At 38.6% G+C, this 16,830-nt stretch overlaps 1 protein-coding gene across 3 annotated transcripts in view; it reads left to right on the plus strand.

The window, feature by feature from the left end:
* C1H21orf91 (chromosome 1 C21orf91 homolog) overlaps positions 1-16,830 on the plus strand; it is a 33,760-nt gene that overhangs the window by 8,309 nt on the left and 8,621 nt on the right. The gene's annotated exons all lie outside the window — the stretch shown is intronic.

Below are 16,830 nucleotides of genomic sequence, written 5' to 3' on the forward strand. Positions count from 1 at the left end.
GGTGTCTCTAATTTTCTTTCACCTTTCCAGGGAAGATTGCTTTTCTACAGCTGGGTACATCTGCCACTGTTCCCCTTCTGCTCCATGTGGGCCCTGGACTCAGACCTGGCCTTGAATCTTGACTCTGCCACTTACTAGTTGGGTTTTCTTGGCAAGATACCTAAGTTCATTGGGTCATACTGGTTCTCAAATGTTACCAGTAAGAGCAGTTTTGTGTTTTCATTTCTTAATCTTGAAATTATTGTGCCAGAATCTAATTCAGAAGGCTGAACTCCAGTTGTTGCCATTTGTTCCAAGAATACTTGGCAACATAAGCAACGGTGCTCAGATTTATTTGTTTGCTTTTGATACTCAGAATGAAGCTGCAGAATGTTTCTCCCCACCCCTAAACTACACATCTGTATATGCACCTAATCTGTAGACATCCTCACTTGTATAGCCCATAACTACTTCACACTGCATGTCTAAAGGTAAAGTATTATCCTATACTACATATATTTCTTTTCAAAATGAATGAGTGAATAAATAAGCAAATTCCCCCTCCATCCCTGCAATAAAAAATGTTGGGGTTGGAAGTGAACTATGGAAAAGGTGAAGACATACATGCCTGGCTAAAATACTTGAGAGGTGGTGCCACAGCAAGAACGTGCCCGCCCTAACTTTTAAAAAGGTATTAATACTTCTCAAAGCAGCCTTCCCTGCCCCCCAGCACCACTGTCAACCCCCATGTTCTTTTCCTGTTAGCACCCTTTTCTTCATGGCACTTGGTATAATTTGTTGCTGTAACTATTGGTTTATTTCTTTGTTTCTTTGTGCTCCCCCTCCTCCATTTCTGGCTCCATAAGGAATTGAGTTTGAGCCTCCTTTATGTACTAGTATATACTTAGCAGTAGCAGGAGGATTGGCCAGAAGTTATGAATGAGTACTTGATCTTTGATTGATGAGTGCATTAGCCTAAAGGAGACTGTAGAGGACTGTCTTTTTTTTCTGTTTTTCCCTTAATCTTGCCCACAGTGAAACTCTTCTGCTATTTTTCTGTCCTTGCACAGAATTGTCTGAGATCTTTCTAGAGTCTCCTAAAAGCTTTGTGACTCTTACTAATAGAACTTTGTATTATATTCAAAAGAAAAATGTAGCAAATACTATTAGCAGTAATATCTGGTTATTTTTTTGCAATCAGGAGGATAGAAAACAGTATTTTTTCTCCACAGAGCAAGAAGTCTTAAACAGGACTGTGCTTAGAGTGGGAGTTTCTACATTCATTTACATGCTGCAAATCTTATTATTCTGAACACCTCAGCAGAATGGTGTTTGCTCATGATGATGACCCCTTCAGGGTGTTTGATGATCTGGAGTGCCTGTTAAGTCTGTGATAAAAGTATGCTCTTTAAATCAGTGATTTAAAGTTGAAAACAAACAGTATATTACCAGCGTATCTTATTAATAGAAGCATCACGATTATAAATAAAGTATTTGTTACAATAGATAAAAATGACATTCTGATTCAAATTCATAATTCATTTCTACCCAGTGTGTTGGCAGAGATGAAAAGAAATGTTTTATGAGTTATCCAGAAACAAATTAAATCTAGATTGGAAATCTTTTAAATTGTTAGGTCAAAATTATCTATTCTCAGTAAAGGGATACACTTTTCAGGATTGAAATAATTTTATAATAGCTGTTACTAGAAAGCTGATAAAGAGAAATCAGCTGCCCAGAAATAATTTTCCTGTTGCATACGAAATAATACTGCCTGTGAAGAAAGAAGACAAAGGTAAATTTCTCTACTCAGGAAGAAATGAAATAATGCCTCTCTAGTTAGGAGAAGCTAGTCCAATTGTCAAATACTTAAGAGATTTACACTTTTAGGTAAGTGACTTATCTAAATAATAGGTATTTATCAGCTCTTCTGTTTCACATGCATTATTTCATTCTTAATACAGCTATATGAGATAGGTGCTAGGTTATCCCAATGTGATAAATGAGGGCGATAAGGAGAGAGTCTGGGAAGCTAATCTAGAATCACACCACTTGGAAGTCCAAACCTGATCCCAAAAGTCCAAGTGCCTAAATCATTTCTGCTTCCAACGAAAATTACATGAACTCTTAAGAAATCTCAGAAATACTAAGTAACTTCTAGGCAAAGTTACAGATGAATTACACCAATGTGAATGTTCAAGCAAGGAAGAAAATTTGGGTCCCAAGAAGTGCTTGCTTTTTAAAAGCTATTTCTACTTGTGATGCTGTTTAATTAATACACATTTGGTGGAATTTCCAAAAGGAGACATTTTCCATCACCAAAGACAGTAGGATGATACAGTCTCCATATAGGTTGTAACTTAAATAGTCTGTCAAGAAAATATAGTCTTCACAGCACATAGATTAGATCATCAGAGAAGAGGGAAGGGCTGGGAAGAAGAGACACACACATGACAGTCTTGCTGCCCAGAAGACACGAGGAAGCTGAGCTGTAGACTGACATTTGCTATGGAATCGTACAGGTGTCAGCTCGTCATGAGGCAGTGTTCTGACACTGCTCTCCTTCCTTCCAGCCATTCAAGTAACAGAGGCTAACATGCTTAGCCTGATTAGCCTCCCTCAGGCGGGAATAGGTTCTGAGTAAGTGGAGGCAGACAGTACAAACTAAAGTGAAATTATCAGCACCAAGCCTGGAATTACACACTATCTCCTTTGGCAGGTGAGCCTGGAATACTTCCTAGAAAGAAAAGAAGTAGGTGGTAAGACAGCATAACTTTATATAGCACTTTAGATGTTCAAAGGTACTTTTCCAGCACCTTAATTTCTACCTTGTAAAGAATAGTAACACTAATTGTGAATTTCAAATAAGGTGTTAACATGGAAAATGTAACAAGTAATTGAAATCCAAGTGGCTAAGTAACATTGCAGAATTATCAAAATGCTGTCACTTATAGTTCTAGTTAGAATGAATTTAAATCATTCTAATCCAGTTTGGCACACCATCTATTAGGATTTTGATAAAGGGAATAAGCCCATTAAACACCGAGCCTTGGATTTATAGTTTGTAATAAGGGAAAACAGTGACTGTTTACAAATAATTTTAAACTAGTGTATCTATTTAAGTTAGCGTTTTGGCATTACTGTCTCAGCTGTATAACAGCAAGGCAAAATAATGATTTGTGGCACCCATGAAAATCTGAATGTCAAAGCTATATTCATAGAGATTTTTATACACATTCATTCAGTAAATATTAATTAAGCAACTGCTGTGTGCCAGCAATTGCTTGGTAGCTAAGGATAATACAGTTAACAAGAATAAGTTATATGATATATTAGAAGGCAATATAGAGTCATTTGCCTTTTATGGAGAATAAATTCAGTTGCCGTTATATTTTTCCATGTATTACCTTATTTAAAATTCACACTTAATGTTCATTTCCTACATGAAATGGAGATTAAATTTAATAGTAAAAGCGCCTTCCAACCACCAGAGTGCTATTCAAATACACTTGAATGACATCTTCAATATCTAAAACTCACAATAACTGATAAAATAATATCTGCCATGAATTTAGCAAATGATAATTGCTAGTCTGTTGTGAAAACAGAGTTCGCACATAGAGGAAGTCTGGTGGTATTAAAGTATCCTTTATAACCTTGACCATGTTACTTTGACTCATTGGAATAATTTCAGTATATCAACAATCAAGTTCAGTTCAATGTCAGTCAACATTTTGGCTGTATTTATACTACAAAGTAGAACAAATACAGTATAATAATTCCCTTGTAATGTATAAGACAGTTCTTAAGAAAACTTAGTTTTTGATTACCAGTGTATTTGCTAACCAAATGAAATAGCAGTCATAAGTTTCTGAGGAAAGAAATTAAAATATCACAATTCTCAGTCAAGACTAATTAAAGCATAATTTAATTTCATGTTTCTTACACCCTGTCTCTCTTTTCTACCACCCACTCTTCATTTATTCTTGCCTTCATTTGTTTTATCGGATAATGACACATCATCTTGCATACTTACAGTTATCTTCTCCATAACCTGACATTGACCGAAAAGATGATTAGAATGGTGGAAATGCTCCTGTCTCCCGTATTTATAAGAAAAAAAACCAAGGGGGAAAGCTTTCCTCTCTGTCCCTTAAGCTATAGTTCTCGCAAGAGCAGTGTCCATCCAGTGTCTCCTCTGTCCCTCCTCCCCACCTCCTCTTCAGTGCCCCTGTAATTGGCCTCCTCTTTTGCTTTCACCAGTGACTTCCTAGCTGTCAACACAATAAAGAGTTTCATGTCCTTGCCATTTTCAAAATCTGACATTTAACATTTCCCTCTTCTTTGAAACACTCAGCTCCCTGGGTTCTCTGTTAAAATAGCTCTGGCCTCTTATTTCTGCCCTCTTTTCTTCTTCTTTAGTTCATTAGCTATTGCAGATCCCTGAAATACTGTTTTGTTGAATTCTGTCCTTGTTTTTCTTTTCTTCTCATATTTCACTATCTGTTTCTTTCATTGCATGAGCTTCAGCTATACCTTTATGAGCTAATGGAACTCCATAAACATATCATAGGCCAATTTTCTTTTAAATGCCAGACCTATTTATCCAACCACCTTCTGGGCCTCTCCATTTAGATATTCTACAGGTGTTTTAGATGCTAAAAGACACTTGCTCCTTGGCAGAAAAGCAGTGACAGACCTAGACAGCATATTAAAAAGCAGAGACGTTACTTTGCCTACAAAGGTCCATATAGTCAAAGCTGTGGTTTTTCCAGTAGTCATGTATGGATGTGAGCTGCTGCTGCTGCTGCTAAGTCGCTTCAGTCATGTCCGACTCTGTGCGACCCCATAGATGGTAGCCCACCAGGCTCCCCCGTCCCCGGGATTCTCCAGGCAAGAGTACTGGAGTGGGTCGCCATTGCCTTCTCCAATGCATGAAAGTGAAAAGTGAAAGTGAAGTCGCTCAGTTGTATCCGACTCTTAGCGAGCCCATGGACTGCAGCCTACCAGTCTCCTCTGCCCATGGGATTCTCCAGGCAAGAGTACTGGAGTGGGTTGCCATTGCCTTCTCCGATGGATGTGAGAGTTGGACCATAAAGAAAGCTGAGTCCCAAAGAACTGATGCTTTTGAACTGTGGTGTTGGAGAAGACTCTTGAGAGTCTCTTGTTCAGCAAGGAGATCAAACCAGTCAATCCTAAAAGAAATCAACCCTGAATATTCATTGGAAGGACTGATGAATCTAAAGCTCCAATGCTTTGGCCTCCTGATGCGAAGAGCCAACTCATTAGTAAAGACCCTGATGCTGGAAAAGACTGAAGGCAGGTAGAGAAGGGGGCGACAGAGGATGAGATGGTTGGATGGCATCACCGACTCTGGACATGAGTTTGAGCAAACTCCAGGAGATGGTGAAGGACAGGGAAGCCTAGCATGTTGCAGTCCATGGGATAGCAAAGGGTCAGACATGACTGAGTGAACGACAGCACAGGTATCTTGAATTTAAGTTTCTCAGACTAAATTTATCTCCTTATTTCCATATACACATGTGTTTTTATTTCCTTCATCTTTGGTTCACATGGAATTCCAGGCCCAATACCCCAGAGATTGTGTTTCAATAGGTCTACAGTTGAGTCCCAGAATTTGCATTTTAACAGGAATCCCAGCTGACTCTTAAGCAGGTGGTCTTGGGACCAAACTTTGAAAAACTGCCCTGCGAATGGATGGTTCCAGTTTCTTCAGGACTTTCTGTGTAAAGTTGTGCAGTTGAGGTGATGGGTTGTGGCTGAAATCTTACCTAAGCTCTGCATTTCGAGCTGTATGCCTTTTATTCCTTCTTACAGTACCACCTCAAGACCCGCTTAGTCAGGTTTATAGACTTGATCCCCCATCCCCGTCACTATCCCACACCCCTAGTTCTCTCAGTATCACCAGAAGGGTCTTGAAAGTGCTAATCTGATATGCCATTAATTTTCTTAGAACTCCTCACTGATTCCTTACCATTTTCTTCTGGTTAGACTGTTAACTGCCTAACATGACACATGAGACATTTCATGACCAGGTATCTACTTAACTGGCTACCTTTATTACCTCTTCAAAGGCACTCTACAAGCCAATCATCCATGCCCACTGTCTCTCCCTTCCTCTAGTTTGCTCCATTTCTTTCTCACTTCCATACTTTGTTTATGTAGTTCCCTGTGTCTTAAACACAATTGACTTCGCCTTCCTCCTAGTATGCACCTGCCTCCATGGGGTCGCGTAGAGTCGGACACGACTGAGCAACTTCACTTTCACTTTTCACTTTCATGCATTGGAGAAGGAAATGGCAACCCACTCCAGTGTTCTTGCCTGGAGAATCCCAGGGACGGGGGGAGCCTGGTGGGCTGCCGTCTATGGGGTCGCACAGAGTCAGACACGACTGAAGTGACTTAGCAGCAGCAACCTGTATTGATATTAAATAGAAGTGATAAATTACACTGTTGCCAGTGTTCACAGGGCCACTTCAAAGATCACAAAAAGATAATAAGTGGAGGAGCTCTTTGGTAAATACATCAGCAGCATGTGGTGCAACTGTTCATGTTGATTTAAATTAAAATATAGAAGTGTTTTGTTTTCATCTCATCTGAAAAGATGAAGTCTTCTGAAAAGATTATTCTGACTCATTTGTGTATTGAACAACTCTTCATTGCCAAAATAATTCAGTGTTTTACATACATTGAAGTCTGACTTTATCCTCAGTTTTGGCTGCACTGGGTCTTAGTTGCTTCATCCAAACTCCTGGTTGCAACATGTGGGATCTAGTTTCCTGACCAGGGGTAGAACCTGGGCTCCCTGCATTGGGAGTGCAGAGTCTTAGCCCCTGGCCCACTGGGGAAGTCCCCTGAGTTTACCTTTTTATGATTTGGTTTTCAGTAGATTCTTCTGCTCCAGCCCCCGTAATTTCCCTCATGTAGCAGCTGCCCTGGTGGCTCAGTGGTAAGAGAATCTGCCTGCCGAGCAGAAGACGTGGGTCCAGTCCCTGGGAAGATCCCCTAGAGAAGGAAATGGCAGCCCACTCCAGTATTCTTGCCTGGGAAATGCCCTGGACAGAGGAGCCTGGCCGGCTACTGTCCATAGGGTCACAAAGACTAGGACAAGACTGAGCAATTAAACAGCAACAATCAAAGCTAATCTTTTCCCCAGTTTCTTTCAACAATACGAATTGTGTTCACACGTCAGTGTCTTTTTCCCTCAGTGCCTTTGAAGTCTTTGGGTCTCCAACAAGGATTTCCAGATAAAACTATGCAGTGGTTATAATCTGACTTCAGAGGAGGGGAATCTTTGATTTGAAAGTTATCCTTTGCTAGATACATTGTTAGCCTAAGGAAATTTTCAACCTTAAAAATATTCAGAATGTTGGGATATTTTAGGACTGTGTATCTTTTATCATTCCAGTATAATTTTTTTGTTTTACTTAGTACATTGGAACATACAGTATATAACTTAAAACCTGATTTGTCTTGCACTAAGACACACTGTTTTCTTTCCCAAACCAAAATATTTCTTTATAGGCTTTTTAAAAAATGTTTTAAATTTTCACTATTTAAATGATGAAAGATTTTCTTTCTCTCATTGAAATGAAATTTCTCTCTTTTCATCTCTTTTTATTTTCATTGAAAAAATAAACTATTACAGAAAAATCAAAATACAGGAAGCAAAAAGAATTTTAAGATTTACAATCCCACATACCTACCAATAATCTTTTAATATTTTTGGTGTTTTATAAATTATTTTCTTCAGTAGAGTATGCATGTATACATGGTAAATTGTGTTTAAAAATGAAATCAGGCTATATATACCATTTATAACTGGTCTTTTAATTTATCAGAAACATCTTTTTCATATCAATGGATAAAAAAGGTTGCACTGTATTGGACTGTAATTTTTATAACTGTTTCATCATGGAACGATTTTATTGGACACTAGCTCTCCAAACCCTTTCTGTAAATCAAAGCTCCTTTTACTCTAGAAATGCTGTGATTCAATTATAGTACATAGTCACAATCTTTTTTAGCATTTTTCAGTATGATTCATCAATTATTGCCTTTTTGAAAAATCTTGAGTTTGTTTAATCAAATGGCTTTCCCATCAGTTTTAATTTTTACCATTTACTACCTATAGTAGTAATTGAATTATAAATGACTTCAAATTCACTTGCTAGTAAATCTCTATTAGATGCTGCTGTAAAGCATTGTATAAGGAATAGTCAACTAAAATTTCAGGAACAGTGATTCAGATATATGCAAAGAAGTTGAGATATAAAACATGTTTTATAACTAGCTGCAGGACAGCTTTTATTTTGTTTTTCTTACTTGTAAGAAAATAAATCAGGCAAAACCTTAACTAGGCAGACAGCAGTTCAGGAGATAAAGGCCAGAGTTCACATAGCTATCACATTTCTTACTTTTGAACTCATAAATTTCCTTTTTCATAATGGTTTATCCTCGTTCATCCATGTTATTATGAATGCCTTTTTTCTAGGCTTACCTTTTGTTTAAGTAATGTGTATCTTTTAACTTTGCCTATTTGGGGTAAAGTTTTACTTAGAAAAATGGAATAAGTAGAGGGTTACTTAGGCCAACTGGGTTATTTACAAGTTTTTATAACTTTTAATTCTTTGTGCCACTTAACAATTATAGTCTAAACATAGTATTTTTAATGTGCTAGAAAAGCAGTTTTAGCTTTTTATATTCTGTGCTACTGTGAGCTTAGTATCCTAAAGATGAATAACTTCCATTCGTATTCTTTTTCCAAATACCCTTGTACTTCATCAATTATCTATGGACAAGCTACCCTGTCCAATTTGGTAACCTTGCCACAAGGTAGTGATTTAAATTTAAGTTAATTAAAGTTAAAAGTAAAACATAGTTCCTTGGTCATACTCGCTACATTTCACATGCTTGGTAGCCACATAAGGCTAGTGGCTATCGTATTGTATATAGCACAGAAGGAGAACACGTCCACTATCACAGTTCTATTGGACCTTTCTCGTTAAAATAGGTAACTAAATTTGAGAGCAGGATTGAGTGTAGATTGTTATTTTTTGTACCCAGTTAGTAATAAACAGTTGTTATGTAGGTGTGTTTCTCCAGTTTCCCAACTGTTATGATGAAAAAGTAAATTTCACTGAGAAAGGTTTTCTTTTTGATAAATTATTTGCAGTTTATACATCCATCATTACAAGAATTCAGTTCTACTGTGGCTTCCTTGGTTATTTGAGGTTGAGGTTTGTCTTTTAACATCAATCTTCTGAAGTCTTTGCTGATTGAAATTTGCCCTTATAATTCATTTATTGGATTAAGCTGCTTTGACTAACTGCTTAATCCTTCTCTTCGCACACCCAAAAACCTTTGGCATAAACATCTCCTAAACTGAAATATGCTGTCCACAGTCCACCTGTTGGTATACCTTTCTTTAAGGCAATGATTCTCAAAATTTGGAAAAGCAAGTTGCTGAGCCCATCTGTGTATTGGCTTAGTACAGTTTCCAATAATTCCATCTGTTTCCAACGCAGAGATAAGCAATTCCCTGTTCCTTTAAACAGTATGTTGGGTATTTGAACACGACAGACTCTTAAGTGATATGAGGGGGAGGGGAATGGAGCACCGTTAACCACAGAACCCACTGGGCACAGAGCACAACTGATAAAATTTTCCAAGAGGTAGAAGCCTGTCCTGTTGCAGATTTAAGGAAGCAGGTGCCCCAGCTATTCATCCTCGCTTCCCACCTTCAGGCTAATCTGCCTTTCGTTAGTAAGAGCCTAGACAATCTGAGCGTCCTCCCACTGCATTCCTGTGACTGGCAGTAGATCTAAAGGTGATCACTCTTCTTGAATCATGGCTTGGCTGCTGCTTGATCATCAAATGCAGAGGAGCCTGGTCACTTGGGGTGTCCAGCCATTACTGGGACAGCCATTACCTATTCAGAAGCAATCCAGACCTACGTCATTACAGAGTCTCGGTGCAGTGTGAGAGTCACCAACCAGCATGGCTGTGCTTGCCGCTGGATAAGTCACAGGTACCTGCACACTCCCAAAGGGAAAGATAAGGACTGTTGAAGAGCAATTGCCCAATTCTCAGGCAGTAGCTGCTTCTCATTACTAGCCATTTGCTGTCAGATCTTCTGATTTTGTTTTTAAGGGAAACCAAGAAATCGAAAACTGTAAGTGAATCTAAATTTTTTAAAAACATTTATAGGCTAAACAGAACTTGCTACAGTATGGATCCAGACTTCAGGCTGTGGGCATACCACCTCTACTTCCAGAAAAGTGTTAGTCACTCAGTCATATCTGACTCTTTACGACCCCATGGACTATAGCCCACCAGCTTCCTCTGTCCATGGAATTCTCCAGACAAGAATACTGGAGTGGGTAGCCATTCCCTTTTCCAGGGAGTCTTCCTGACCCAGGGATCAAACCTGGGTCTCCTGCATTGCAGGCAGATTCTTTACCATCTGAGCCATCAGGGAAGGCCCAACTTTTCCTCTATTCCTTTCTTCAGAAATGGAAAGTTGGTCCTCAGAAACAAAGGCATAACAGCTCCTTCCTTTCCTTCTTTCTTCAATAGAGTTTAGCTGTTTGCTCCCATCTTTACAATTAACACTTACTGAAAAAGTGGAAACAGTGACAGACTTTATTTTCTTGGGCTCCACAATCACTGCAGACAGTGACTGCCACCGTGAATTAAAGACACTTGCTCCTTGGAAGAAAAGCTATGACAAACCTAGACAGCATATTAAAAAATAAAAACCAGAGACATCACTTTGCTGACAAAGGTCTATATAGTTAGAGCTATGATTTTTCCAGTAGTCATGTATGGATGTGAGAGTTGAACCATAAAGAAAGCTGAGCGCCGAAGAATTGATGCTTTGGAATTGCAGTGCTGGAGAACACTTTCGAGAGTCCCTTGGACTGCAAAGATATCAAAGCAGTCAGTCCTAAAGGGAAAGCAGTCCTGAATATTCATTGGAAGAATGAAGCTCCAATACTTTGGCCACCTGATGCAAAGAGCTGACTCATTGGAAAAGACCTTGATGCTGGAAAAGATTTGAGGGCAAGAGGAGAGATGGTTGGATGGCATCATTGACTTAATGGACATGAGTTTGAGCAAGGAGATAGTGAAGGACAAGGAAGCCTGGCATGCTGCAGTTCATGGGGTTGCAAATAGTCGGACATGACGGAACAACAAAGATGTACATAAACATCGCTTAATATGGGCAATACATAATCATGTAGATGCTTGTTCTCCCATTCCTAGCAACCAGGATAAGATCATCACAAGAAGAAACACCTTAACTCTTGGAAAACTCTTTATGCTGGGCAAATGTGAGCCTCCATAAAAAAAGATTTTGAAGCAGTACTGTGAATTGTTGCACAAATGTTGGTTATGTCTGGAGGCAGTGTGCTTAAAATTTCTTCACAGCCTGTTAACCTGAAACTTGAATCATAACTAAATTATTATCTTACCTTACTTTAAAATTAAGAAAGAATACACAAACCTACCATTTGGAAAACCAATACTGCCAGTTCTCTAATTTTTTATTTTTTTATTTTGAAGCTGTAGTAAAAGTTAAAATGCTCACTCCCTTAGAGCTTTCCAGTCTCCTGCTGATATGATAACAGGTATTACAGCTTTACATCCAACAGTTGGTTGTATTCTATTTGCTCAACCTATGGAATACCAAATTATATGAAGCTAGTCCTTTGACTGAGAAATGAAATATAGCAGTCACATTCAGAAGGAAGACTAATTGCAGAGTAAATATGCATATGGCAGTCAGATGATAGGAGTCGAGAACCTGTGAAAATAAGGGATGTAACATCAGTGTAGTTGGCTGAGAGATGGTACTGTTTGATAGGACCAGCTGGGGAACCAGCAGGAAAAGATTGCTTTGCTTCTCTAATTACCACCAACCCATAAATAAGATCTTCAAGAGGCTAAAAGGGAAAAGCAGAAGGTGATGGAACATGTCGTAAAACTTAAGTGTTTGGGGTTCTGTGGCTGTTTTTTAGTGCCATTTGGAGTATCATCTTGTGAGAGGACAAACTATTACTACAATAAACATATTAAATATATGCATGGAAACATCTTCATTTTAAAAGGGTGACAATGATAAGCAAACAAGAAGGTCTACATTTGAGTGGCTTTTGCCCTTTATGGCTTTAACCAAGTTTTCTTAAAGCAAATTGATCCTAGAAAGGAACTTAAAGAATAGAAATGGAGATAGCACGGCAGATGGGTTAGTGGGAGGGTTTTCAAAGTATGTGAGAATGGTATAACAGAATCAGAAATGGAAGTGGGGAAAGATGTTATAAAGAAAACTATTGAATAGAAACAGCTTAATTTTTTAAAATACCACTGTTCATACAGAAATGTCCACCTAAATAAATTTCCAAAATATTGTCAATTGTGGTTGCCAAGTAAGGTCTTGGTTCTCTACTAATCAGGAACTCAAGACCCAAAGTTACGTAGCCATCTGTGTGATATGTTTTAAAGTTTTCCTAATACTTAGGATGTCAATTTGCCTGGAAAATCCCATGGACGGAGGAGCCTGGTAGGCTGCAGTCCATGGGGTCGCTAAGAGTCGGACACAACTGAGCGACTTCACTTTCACTTTTCACTTTCATGCATTGGAGAAGGAAATGGCAACCCACTCCAGTGTTCTTGCCTGGAGAATCCCAGGGACGGGGGAGCCTTGTGGGCTGCCATCTATGGGGTCGCATAGAGTCGGACACGACTGAAGCGACTTAGCAGCAGCAGCAGGATGTCAATTATATTGGTCCTCAGAAGTTTTATTAGGAAGTTGTAGTACAGTTTTTGTGAAACTGGTTTGGAAATTACTTGTAACTCAGTTTCTGAAAAGTACCAACTCATTTAATTGCATTTAGATTCATTTCCTTTGAAAAGCTGCTGAAGAAACAAATTAGTGCTCAGAGCTGTTAACACTTGTAAATGCAATTAAAATTTATAAAGTCAATTGAAAACTCACTGGGATCTCTGATAATAGCAGTGGTTGTTTCTCTTATATTAATTCAAACTGATGAGGTGAAAAAAACAAAATCACTTCAGGAATTTATAAAATGACACATATATTGTTGATACAAATTGAGTGGGCTACTCACACTCTTTTCTAGTAAAAAAGTGTATGAAGTGTCAGTATATTAAATTTTATGAATTGGGTATTTTAAACTATCTTTACAAGGCAAGTATTTTCAAATTAAACTTTAAAACTGATTCAGGTTTTAAAGTTCTAGTGAGCTAAAGAAGGTATAGATACAGATCTGGATGAATGAGCTACAGTTTACATAAAACAGCCTTGTATATTTACAGTATGTATATTTATAATAAAAGTAAGTAATTGAGTAGAAGTTCCTGATTTTATTTGGCAGATTGAATGATGCCACTGGAATGCATCTCTATATATCAGTGCCACTCATCAGTTCTTGGGATTAATGTCATATTAAACCAAACGTAGGAGTAACTTCACTGGAAGATGTCATTAATTAACTTCTGTGTGTGTGTGTTCGCTCAGTCATATCCAACTCTTTGTAACCCCATGGAGTATAACTCACGAGGCTTCTCTGTCCATGGGATTTCCCAGGCAAGAATACTGGAGCGGGTTGCCATTTCCTCCTCCAGGGGATCTTCCCAACCCAGGAATTGAACTTGGGTCTCCTGCATTGGCAGGCGAATTCTTTACCACTGTGCCACCTGGGAAGCCCAGTTAACTTCTGAGAGCCTGCAAAGCTGCACAGCCTAGTTACCTTGCAGATGGGCAAAATTTCATTGCAGTAGACCTCAAATAATAATTGGTAATAAGTTTTAGGTTTGCTTTTTAAATACAATTTTCATTTTCCTTTATTCATGTAATGACTTTTTCTTGAGTACTTGCTATGTGCTAGGCACTATGATAATAAAGATGTACATAATACAGATGGTGCTCTTTCTCACAGAATTTACCTCTAGCAGGAGATAAAGGCCAGTGAAGAAGCAATTTTAAAATCTGGTGCCATTAGCTGAGATGCAACTGGTTAGAAAAGGCTTCTTAGAGGAAGGAAGAACTAGAGAGGGGATGGTGATGAAGACCCAAATAACATAGTGGTAGTGGTAATGGAGTGAAGGAATATTAAATATGCTAGATTTTAGGGTGAAGAAGTCTAGTAAGGTGGACAGTAAAACATCTGGGATGAGGCGCAAAGAGGAACTGTCAAAGAGGACACCCAGATTTCCTCCTTGAGCAGTTGGGTGTGCCAGACTCTGGAGGGGGATTGGGTGTGGGTGCAAGAATGGAGGAAGAGGCAGGGTGAATGTAAGGAGCAGTTGGGACCTCTAGGGGCATGGCAGCCTGCTCCAGTATTCTTGCCTGGAGCATTCCATGGACAGAGGAGCCTGGCGGGCTCCAGTCCATGAGATCACAGAGTTGGACATGACTGAGCAAATAAGCACATGAGACATCTAAGTAGAAATACTCCCACATTCAGAACTCTTCCTGTCATGACATTTTTTTGTCTTTTATAGGGGATTTTTCACTTGAGTGTCTGAATCTGAAATTTACATTTACATATTTTCACAGTAAATTGAATATTGTTGTTCTCTGACTTGCTTTTCATCTCAGATGATTACCAGTACGCATATAATTATGTGTTTACTGGGCTCCAAACATTCCTTTGGGTGGGGATTTAAGTAAAACTTAAAATAAAAAATTATTTCTGGAGAACATAAAGTTCTATTACATAAATTACTAAGAAGAAAGATTGGATTAAAAAAATTGTTAACTTTAAAAGCCCACATTATTCTTCAAATAAACATTTATTATATTGACTTATTAAAACTCTGGGGCACATCGGGAAATTTGTTGTTTCATTTTTTTGTCTTTTTTTTAATACAACTTCTGAACATTCCAAATAAATTTTTAAAACCCAAAAAAAACTAGCAGCAAAGAATAATGACTTTCTTTTGGCTTCCCAGGTGGCACCAGTGGTAAAGAACCCACCTGCCAATGGAAAGAGACATAAGAGACATGGGTTCAATCTCTGGGTCGGGAAGATCTCCAGGAGGAGAGCATGGCAACCCACTCTTGTATTCTTGCCTGAAGAATCCCAGGGACAGAGTAGCCTGACAGGCTGTGGTCCTTGGGGTCACAAAGAGGCAGATACAACTGAAGCAACTTAGCGCGAACGCACATAGCCTAGTTTACAATCCTTTTTATACACAGAAGGATTTCCTCTCATATATAGTAAGGGAGGGAGAAGGCAATGGCACCCCACTCCAGTACTCTTGCCTGAAAAATCCCATGGATGGAGGAGGAGAAACAGAATTTACAACGTTTGGATTCAGCTAAACCATGGCTCAGAGAAGGCAATGGCACCCCACTCCAGTACTCTTGCCTGGAAAATCCATGGACAGAGGAGCCTGGTAGGCTGCAGTCCAGGGGTTGCTAAGAGTCGGGAACGACTGAGCGACTTCACTTTCACTTTTCACTTTCATGCATTGGAGAAGGCAATGGCAACCCACTCCAGTGTTCTTGCCTGGAGAATCCCAGGGACGGGGAAGCCTGGTGGGCTGCCGTCTCTGGGGTTGCACAGAGTCGGACACGACTGAAGCGACTTAGCAGCAGCAGCAGCAAACCATGGCTACATAGATTAGTGCTATGGCAATGGACTGAGAATGAGACCATTTATGTTTTCAGGGATTGGCCAGCTATCTGTTGGCAGTGAGCCCTAAGAGAGTAAGAAAGCTCTTTAAAGAATTTCCCAAAGTTAGTAAAATAAGCGAGCTTCAGGTTCTCTCTGCCTAGCAATCAGTATTAGAATCAAACAGCAGAATGGAAGTATTTCTTATTTTATCTGTAATTGATACTATGTTTTTGTCTTATTTATGATATTAAAACATACATAATATTATAAAATACTTTTAATGGTTTCTTTCTAATCAAGATTTGTGCACTTCCTTTTTATGTTAAGGTTTCGAAGGCATACACAGTGTTGTCAAATAGAGCTTTGAAGTTTTGTGCTTGAATATTTTAATTTTGCAGGAAATTTGACCTAACCAGACAATAACTGGTAAAAAATATATACACACACAATTGCAGCACAGGCACCAAGGGGGTAAATAAAATGTGTATGCAGTTGTTTTAAGTTTGGTTTTTACACTCAGTGGAAGAAACAAGACTGAGATAGTTGAGTTTACCTGGTGAGGCTCGTCTACTTAATTAGACTGTTAGTATTTAAGAGGGGTACCCCCATAGCTTACTTGTGAGGGAACTGACAGCCCAGTTAGTACTGGTTTTGGCAGGACCCACCACTGGCTGATGTGGTGTTGTTTTAGAACAAGTTAGAATTTGTGAGTATTTTGCACCTGATTTAATACTGTTAAAATACAAATACATCACTATTTTAGTATTAGCCAGGGTTTGCAAGTCAGTGAATTATTACAACTTCAGCTTTTAAAACAAAGGATGAATACAGAATGTAATGTTTTCTGATGAGTCAGTTAAAACTTCTTTTTTAAACTAACACCTGAGTGGCTCTCAACTTCCTGTTTTCAAAGCTAAGCAGTTTAGACTGGTTAATTCTTGCAGCCATTAATTTTCCATTCCACATCCCATGTTCACCTTCAATATGAAAGCACTGCTGTTTTATTTTAAATAGTTTGAACTTACAAAAATGTATCAATGTATTCTATATTTCAAAGTATGTTGTATATTTGAAAATGTATTCTCTCTTTTAAAAAACAATAGAGATAGCATACTTGAGCTCTACTAAAAGCTGGAAATGTAAATGTGTAAAATTTTCCATGATTTGTGGTACGTAATGAACA

The sequence above is a fragment of the Bubalus bubalis genome, chromosome 1, assembly GCF_019923935.1.
Source record: "Bubalus bubalis isolate 160015118507 breed Murrah chromosome 1, NDDB_SH_1, whole genome shotgun sequence".
Taxonomy (NCBI): Eukaryota; Metazoa; Chordata; class Mammalia; order Artiodactyla; family Bovidae; genus Bubalus; species Bubalus bubalis.